Source organism: Gouania willdenowi, chromosome 5, assembly GCF_900634775.1.
Source record: "Gouania willdenowi chromosome 5, fGouWil2.1, whole genome shotgun sequence".
NCBI lineage: Eukaryota > Metazoa > Chordata > Actinopteri > Blenniiformes > Gobiesocidae > Gouania > Gouania willdenowi.
In genome coordinates this window covers 22,732,292-22,742,093 of record NC_041048.1, presented here as the reverse complement: position 1 = coordinate 22,742,093, position 9,802 = coordinate 22,732,292, and the positions used below count along the sequence as shown (strand labels likewise).

Sequence of the window (9,802 nt, the reverse complement as noted above, 5' to 3'; positions counted from 1 at the left end):
TTCAGATTCACAAATATATATTGTGTAACACTGTTTCAACTGTGAGCAATATGCTGTACACGTGTTTTAGAATATGTGTGTGTGTATCATGGTTGGAGTAAATTATAATTGTAATTGCGTAATTGATAATTAATTACAATTATGGCGTAATTAGGGTTCGAAGGCCAGAATGAACAGAAAGACCCTGTTGTATTTGCTCTTTTTATTCTTTATTATTCTTATTATTATTCCAGTTTCCCTTTGATTGCTAATTTGACACCCTGAGCATTCCCAAACTCTCACCAAAATTTGCACGCACCTCAGGTCTGATGAAAAATGTTATAATTTGGCGCAATATAAAAAAATGCGTGCACAGCGCGCATTACAAACGCAAAAAATGTAATGGAACGGTGATCTCGGCACATTTTTGTGGTCACAACCTGGGAATTTACAAGTTCGTACCATTGTTAATGTACGTACGTTTTACTTTCTCTTGCTTCGGTCTTCCGTCGTTGCTATTAGAGTGTGTAAACCCTATTATCGGAACATGCGCGCTGACGTTGACGGCAGCGCGGATTGATGGAAATGGAAGAGGAAATAGTGCCGATTAAAACTGGAGGTATGAATTTTTTTTGTGGGCGGTTTTGTGATGTAAATGAATCAAGCTTTCAAACGCATATCTTTTTTTCTATTAAAAACGCACAGTTTTGTGGCCCCGGAAACTAACCGGGACTACTTTCTTGACCAACTTCAAACGGCCAGAACTCGGACCAGGGAGGTGACCACTGAGTGAGACGATGTGTATGCACTATAGTGCTGGTGAGGATTGCATACAACGTCATGTCTTAAATAGGCGAACTATCCCTTTAAGTTCTAATGATTAAAATGTCACTATACTATGCTACAGATTTACATAGAGTAATATTTATCAGAATTGTTACGGCTGGTGCCTCATGGCCTCTCAGCCTGTCCTTCCTCCTTTCTCCTAACACACCTGACTCACATTAGTAATCAGGTAGGAGCGGGAGGAGGAGCTGTATAAAGGGCTAAGAGGACCAGAAGGAAGGAGGCGCAACAACTGACCAGGAGCAGACATGTGGGGAGAGTTCTTCTTAAGTTTGTTGTTTTAGTTTGGACTGGAGATTTCTGGTAGTCCTGTTTTTTGTATGTTTTTGTAGTTTAGAGGGTGGACGCTGGGACGATGGCCCTGTATAGGGTTGGCCCAGTGTCCCCCCTACTTTTGTTCAGTTTGGCCAGGGTCTCCAGTCCCTTTTAGTTTGTTCTGTTGATACTTTTAGAATTTTGTTAATAAATGCTTTTGATAGATCTTTGATTTCTGTGTGGCGTCTTGTTTATCCTAGAGGGGCTCGTAACAAGAATAAAGTACAATTGTAGTTCTAATCACATTTTATGTTTTTTTTAATATTAGTATTTAAGACACTTTGATAAGAACTACTGTATATTGTTAATATAGGCTATATTTCAATAAAAGGATGTACCTTGGCTCAAATACGGTTCAAAAACACTGGCCTACATAGTATTTGACCGAGCTATTATACATTATAGGTAGGGATGTAACGATTCACTCAACTCCCGATACGATTCGATTCACGATACTGGGTTCACAATACGATTCTCTCACGATTTATTTTACAAAATGGGACTGTAGACAAATTTTTTTTTTTGGGAAAAAAACTAGAAAATACAGTACTATTTTCCTTTTATTTTTCATTGTCAAAAGAATTCCTTGATAAACTATTCAAAACAATGCAATTTAACTAAAAATAAACCTTGAATGAAATAAACAAAGGAATAATACAAATGAAAATGAAGCCTATTAATTTAAATTCTGGTTCTATAATAAACAATGCAAAACTGCATAATAGTTCTTTTTCTTTTTAAAAGTGCAACTGAAAATGTATTTTGTGCCTTAACAATTGGACTTACAAAAAAAAAAAACCAGTCATTTTACTGTATTTAGGGCAGATATTTGTTTGAACCAGCAGAGGGCGCTGGTAACCCAGTGGTCGGTTGGCATGCAGATATCTTGCAGTGAAGAAGAGATGCTATGCTAGCAGACAGAGCTAATAGAAAAACGTGACTTTTACAGCGATATTTGTGTAATATTACAGAAATTCTTTCGGTGCTAAAGGGGTAAGTAATCATTTATGAATATGTTTAAGAGTAGAAGGCGGCCAGAAAGAAAGTATTAGCAGATTTCACCCGCCGCCAACGCTGGTTAAAAAAAGTACTGCGATTCATTTTTCACAGCATCGATGTGAACCTTGATACCTATGAATCGATTTTTAACTGCCTTACGATTAATCGTTACATCCCTAATTATAGGGGGACATAAACTTAAAAAAGTAACAGAGGAAATAAAGAGAATCAGATACAGTAAAGAGGGCATTATGGGGAAAACACCTAGGTAAGGTAGATAAAGTGGGGCGATGAGTTTATGTGAATTAGCAGGGCACATAATCAAGAGAGACGAGAGTGAAAAAGAAAAGCAGAGGTTTACCATCTATAAAGAGAACAGCAACAGAAACACAAAAAGTATCCAATGAAGCTGATGTTTTGGGCTTTGAAAAGTTTGGTGTACTAAATTTATTAACCACATCACTGTCTATCTTTTCATGTTATTACAGTATGTTTTGTCCATTCTGTTGGCAACATATCGAGACAATTCAGGTCTTCTGTGGCTCACGTGATGCAAATGTGCAGTGTTTGACTGGAGCTGAAGACAACAGTGAGTGGATTCTATTAAATGTATTTACATTAACAAGTTAATTAATATTGAATAGTAATTTGCAGTAACAGTTACAGTTCAGACTTTATGTAACATGGTTTGTGTTCATGTGTTTAGTACAGGATGACCTCCATGAATGCTGAGAAAAGTGGGATACTCATACAATCAGGCCTGTCCACCAGTCTTGTTGTGCATCTAGTAAACCAGATGTCATGTACAGGTTTGTTTTTAATATAAAGTTTCACATTTCTATTCTACCTTTAAAATAATTGAGTTTCCTTTTCAGTCGCCTTTTCAATGCTTTTCTTAATGATGAAAGATTCTGTCCTAATCTATTCAATCTATTTATTGCCATACTTTAGAACAATTGAAATAATCAGAGGATTGGCAGACAATTTATTTTAAAAACTGATATTACAAACATTGCAAATCAAAATGTCAAGTATATACTTCATAACAGAATGGCATTACTCCTAACACTTCTCAGAAAAAAATATTGCTATGAGTCACTTTCAGTGTAACTCAGACTTATATGGAAGCCAGTTTCCACCACTAAAAAAAAAAATCACCAAGGAAAGTCATAATCATGGGAAACAAAGTCATAATTATGAGAAAGAAAGTCATAATTATGAGAAAGAAAGTCATAATCATGGGAAACAAAGTCATAATTATGAGAAAGAAAGTCATAATTATGAGAAAGAAAGTCATAATTATGAGTTAGTATGTAACTGTAACTGATGTGGTTGAAGTAGCACAGTTTATTGAACAACACATGGAGATTTCTGGTCAGTGCCATGGGTACAGATGGATGTACCAAAAACGTTTCTATCTCATAATTATGACTTTACTAACTCATAATTATGACTTTACTAACTCATAATTATGACTTTCTTTCTCATAATTATCAGAATCAGAATCAACTTTATTGACCAAGTAATGTATTGAATACACACGAGGAATTTGTCTTGGTGAACTGTGCTCTCTCTGATAGTGTAAACATTAAATAATAACAATCAACTAGAATAAAGAAAGAAAGAAAGAAAGAAAGAAAGAAAGAAACTCATAATTATGACTTTCTAACTCATAATTATGACTTTCCTTGGTGATCTTTTATTTTTTTAGTGGTGGAAACGGGCTTCCATAAACTTACTCTCAACCACTAGAATAAAAAAAAAAAGAAAAGTTAAATATAACCAATGTGCATCTTTACCTGTCAGGTTTAGTGGAACCGACTGTGGCTTTTCAATTTCACCGTACGGGCTGGAGCCATTTTCTGTTGTGTCAGTGCACAGTCCTTGTGGAGATCACCATTATTTGAGGAAGTAGTACAGAGACAAAGTGGTCTAACAATGAAAAACATGACTGGTTTATAATAAAATCAGTATCCAGCTTTCAGAGAACTTATAGAGACATGGATACGTTATGATTTAGACATGACACATGTAATACACAAGATCAATTATCATTGTATACATATAACAACATTTTGTTGGTGAAAAGCAGCAATAGACAAGACTCAATACAGCATTATTACCGGTATATTATAGGAAGAATGTGTGACTTTCTTTTTGATCCACTAGATGTCGCCCTTGAGCTCCAGCTTGAAGCAAATAAACTGCTGTTTGGTTACACCTAGTAAAGTTGATGTTTTTAGACCAAAAAATAACACTGAATCAATGCACACAATATTTTATATTGAATTATTCTGAATCCAGCAATAACAAACACTTGATTTTACTCCTTTTGATTCTATTATACCTGTACATCCATGTCTGTCTTGTACTATTTGTATCTTTCATATAAAACCAAATTTGCAAAAAGTATTTGTGTATGTGTGGCATTGTCTGACATAGAGTTAAGATACAAATTTGAGGGGGAAAGAAAACATTTTTTTTTTTTAACACTGAAAACACAATACTACATCTGAAATGCAAATTCTAATGCCAGGCCAAGCACAAGCAAAGGATAACTAACCATCATGCACACTTGTCTAAGAAAATGTTACTGCAGGGAAATGTGTTCGTATGCACACTTGTTTAAGCTGTTTCCTATAATTGATCTTAATTATTGGAAATGTGTCACTGTTCTAGTTTCTCTGGAGTCGTATATGAATGTGTGTATGTTTTGCATGAGATTATTTTTGTGTGCGATATATAAATACTTTGTTATCTGTGTGATAAATCTAAATGATGAAAAACAATCACATTGCTTTCTAAAGCAATAACAGAGCTGCAATGCAGCAACAGTCATTAAACATGAATAACATGGAAAGAAAAGAAAATGCTGCTGAGGATAGTGCATGAATGGGCAAATAATTAGAATATAAATCTAAACACTTTGTATCAATGTAAGACAAAAAACTAAACTTGAACTTTCCGCTGGCCAATAGTATATCGTACATTGATAATATTTGTTTTATGCTACAATCGTAAAAATCAGTGCAGAACAAAGCCTGGCGAGTCGAGTATGCTAAAGTTCATGTCTCTTTGAAAGGCATTGTATGTTTTGGAAACAGGTAATTTATTAGTGTTTGCACAGGTTCTCCCACACTGAAAACGCAATGACCTCTGGAAAACCAGCTTTAGTCTTGGGTGAGAGGTGTGTGGAAACAGAGGAAGTCTGTCGCTTTGACACTGCTTATCCCATCAATTTTACAAAAGTGCTCGGATACGTGCATCATTCCCGGGTAGAGTCCTAATCCTAATCGAGGGGACGGCCCTTGCTTCCACACTGCTGCTCTTATCGGTTTTTAAAAGTGCTCGGATCGGCCGAAATCAGCATCAGCGGAAAACTTTGGACACCTCCTCGAGTCCGAATATGTGTAATATTAATAATATGAACGCTGTTAAAACACTAGCGATCTCTGGAATAACATTACAAACACTGTTAGGTTGGAAATATCAACAGAGTGGACAAGCTTGTTTACGTTTATAACCCTCTCGACCTATGATCCCCCAAGGTCAGAGTGTTTCAGAGTGTGAAAAGACTTATGTACAGTTTTTTTGTGCGAAAGCAATAACAAGAGTCTGTGATTAGGCAAGGACAATCGCTATGGTAATCAGCTGTTGGAATTCCACACCCCAAACCCAGACCCTGCTCTGCTTTCCAGTGGGAGATCACACTGTTTAATAAAATTCTGAACTCCTCTTAGCAGTCACCAACACTTGATTCTTTACTTGAAGAGGCTTTACATCCTTTATGCATCACACACAAACTGGTTGTAACCTTCCAGGTATTTATACGCTTTTACATCAGCCATCACTGTTTGTTTACGAAGTAGTTCACAATGTCTGGATAACAAACAGTAACAGGTAACTGGACGAGTCTTACAGATGGGCTTCATATGGGAAAATATTACCTCAGATCAACTATAGTTTCTGATATTTTTGCCTGTTAACATTGTGCAGAGTGTCACCGTAGCGCACAGCTGCTAACCCCTCATGATGATGACCATAGGTGTGGCCATTGGGGTGGTGAGTTCAAGTGAATACTATCTATTGTTTCTGGTGTGTGTGCTTTCTTCTTTCTGGACCAGTTTCCTTGGACCAGCCTTTGGAAACAGCTTGGCAACCTGCCTAAAAAAGGAGGCCTGGACCAGAGACCGCTGCATGTCTCTGAAGGTGGGAGTAGCCAAGCCCAGCGGTTGCCCAATGGAGTTGAGAGAAGCTGGGGCTGGCTGTCAGTGGAGGTGGGAGGAGCCAGGCTGATCTGTGACAAAAGATGAGGCAAACTCATATTCCTTGTTCCTAGTGGGTAAGCAATGGCCACAAATCCTAGAATGTCATTATTGACATCATGGTCTTCCCTAGATTTTGCAGCATCCAGGCATCACAAGCAGAACGGACATGTCTTAAAGGTACATACACTGACATGTCAGGGGGATAAAGGTTATGTGAGCAGTGTGGAGGAAATGAAAGGATGACTAAACCATTGTTTTTGGCAAAGTCAAGATCATGCACTGAGAGATGCAACACTAGGGCTGGGCAATATATCGAGATTAAAGAAATATATAATTTTTTTATTTTGCCAATACAGAAAAAAATTAATGAAAAAAAATATATATATATACATATATATATATATAGCAAGCCGTTCAGGAAATTAAATATATATATAAAAGTCTGAATAATTATTTATATGTGTATTTATATATCTATATATATGAAAGACTTTATATATATATATATCCTCCCGTATTAGTATAATCCTGTAAATATCCAGTATTATAAGTAGTAATAACTAAAATATACATAAATAAAAACATTCATCAGCCTTACTAAACTGAAAGCTGTCACTAGCCTTGTGAGAACAGCCACCTGAAGTGGCCTGGGTGGCAGTTCTCGTAAGATTAGATTATTGTCGACAGCGGCAACAAACCCGGAAACAACTAAGAAGAGAGTAAGATTAGTAACTGAGATTTTAACATCTCCCACAGCGGAAGAAACGAAGTGAGTCACCATGAAAAATCAGCCAATCACAAGCGTCACAAATATTCTCCTTTCAAAAAGTATTTAATAATGTAAATTCTGCAACAAATCTGTCTAATAAGTCATTAGTGAATACCAGAAAACCACATGAGTGAGGAGAATAAATGAAAAGAAAATATGTATTGAAAATAAAATATAAATGTTTAACTTGAAGACAAGCAACGTGAAATTAGCAGTAAATATGCAAAGTGTTGACTTGTATATAAAATGAACACATGTGCTTCATATACCCATTTATGTTTTCATTTAGGCTGCATTATAATGTAGGAATTAGGGCTGGGGGATATATCGAGATTCAAGACATATCAAGTACAATATCGCATATATCAATATACTGTATATACGTGTGTATATATATATATATATATATATATATATATATATATATATTATAGCTTATTTTGTATCAAAACAAAATGATTTTAGGAGTCACTGCTTTTACTTCTCAGACCAGCATGTAAAGTATGGTTAGATGGATTTCTGAGTGCGTACTAACCCAAAACATCCCCTAAACAAGCCACACTACAGAACTCACTCACACATGCTGTCCCTTACAGGAGAAAAAGCCAAAAGTGGCACATATTGTACAGCTGTTTAATAAATATGCCTGTGTGGCATTTTGCATCAGCAAATTTAACCAAGAATTCTGTTTCGGGTCAGACTTTATTTGAAATAAAATTGTCAAGATTTATATTGTATATCACCATTTTGAGAAAATATATTAAGAAACAAGTTTTAGTCCATATTGCCCAGCCCTAATAGGAATGTTCACAGCATTTCAATGTCAACACAGGTGTACCTAACAGATACTAATCACCTAATTGTATTTAGTAAGTGGTTGACAAGTGGGTATTTTATATTTCTTGTACACCTGTCTTAAAATATAAGGGACACTGGAGGTTGGACAGGGTGGTGAGAAGGCTCGTACAGGGTGCCAGAAAATTTGCCATATTTTAAAATCCAAAACTTGACAGGTATGAGCATAACCCTCACCAGGTTGTTGAACATGCCAACATCCTCCCTGTTAAAGCTCATAGCACGTGCGTCTGTTGATAGGATGGAATAATTACTGGATAATTGATATACCTGATGATAGCCGCCCCATTTGGGTTAATATGGAACAAACTTCTTTAAAAATATCACTTCGCTCTTTGGTTTGCCCTCAACTCCCTTTAACTGCTTCCAACTTCACCTCAAACCCAGTGAACACAAACTCCATTAGAATATGGATTGAAATGCGGAAAAGCCTCGACCTCCATAGAGCCTCAGACCTCTCCCCCATTGTGAACAACCATCTTTTTCTACCCTCTTACTCCGATTAAACCTTTAAGTCTTGGTGTGACAAAGGGATAACTACACTTAAAGATCTATATGATCAAGGGACATTTATGTCTTTTACTGACATTAATTATTTTTTATTTACCTAAATCCCACCTATTTTGTTTTTTTCAGATAAGGCATTTTATTTGTAACCAGGACCCATAATTCCCCAGTCGCCCCCCTGAAACCATTGATGACTCATTACTGGCTCTTGACCCTGAAAAGAAATCTCCAGCATTTGCAGTCTAATCAACTCTTTCAGTGACAGCCCAGTTTTGGGCCCCAAGGAGTCTTGGGAGCAGGAGCTAAGAACCCTTACCTGAAGATTACTGGCAACAGGTCCTAAAGTTGGCGGCACTCCTCCTCAATCTGCATCTTGCAAAATAAACTTCTACAGTACATAGAGTCCATTACACTAACTTGAAACTGTCTCGGATCTACCCCAGTGTAGCCAACTCTTGTAATAGGTGGAAGCAATCTCCAGCTGACCACTCCCACATGTTTTTTTCTGTCCCAGACTTGCCACATTTTGGTCTGATATTTTTATGTCTCTTAGTGCAGCATACAACACATCTCTTAGCCCTGTTTGGTACCTCCTTACAGCCTACAACTTCCAAACCGTGCTGACTGTCCTTGCCTTCTCCACCCTGCTGGCCAGGCGTCTCATTCAGCTTAACTGGGAACACACTCACCCTCCATCCCACCAGTGGTGTGGATTAAAGAGCTTTTACTGTCAATTAGAGCGGAGAAGCAAAGATTTTTCCTTAATGGCTCATTAAAGTCATTTGAAAATACTTGGAGACCTCTCCTAAATCATACTGACTGATGCTAATGACTGACTGACCCCCCCCCCTTTTTTTTTTTGCTTTATTCATTTATTTTGAATTTCTCATGTATTGTTTAAATGTACAGGTACGTTGTATTATTGATATGCCCTTGACTGTTATGCACTGAAAACTGCTCTCCCATGGGTGATACGGGAGTGTGGGCGGGAGGGATTTTGGAGGGAAACAAAAAACAAAATTAAGTTATTTTTTTTTTCTGCGTTACACTGTATTGTGTTGTTACCTGTGAAACTGCTTCCAATAAAAAAAGAGTTACAAAAATAATAATTTCAAAAAACCCTGTGAAACTTTGAGTTTTATTTATCAACATAGAGCATTGTTGTTTTGCTTTTGTTGTTGTGTCATGTAGTGTTGTGTTCAAGACCACACTATCCGAGACCAAGACTTGCCCGAGACCAGAATGCACCGAGATCAAGTCAAGA

General features: G+C 36.8%; 1 long non-coding RNA gene across 1 annotated transcript; it reads left to right on the top strand.

Annotated features, from left to right (window-relative positions):
* Positions 1–2,086: 2,086 nt before the first annotated feature.
* LOC114462854 (uncharacterized) lies at positions 2,087–9,381 on the top strand. Its single transcript, XR_003674042.1, has 5 exons — positions 2,087–2,133; positions 2,628–2,728; positions 2,846–2,948; positions 6,264–6,584; positions 8,668–9,381. It is a non-coding gene; the product is annotated as an uncharacterized LOC114462854 (long non-coding RNA).
* Positions 9,382–9,802: the final 421 nt, after the last annotated feature.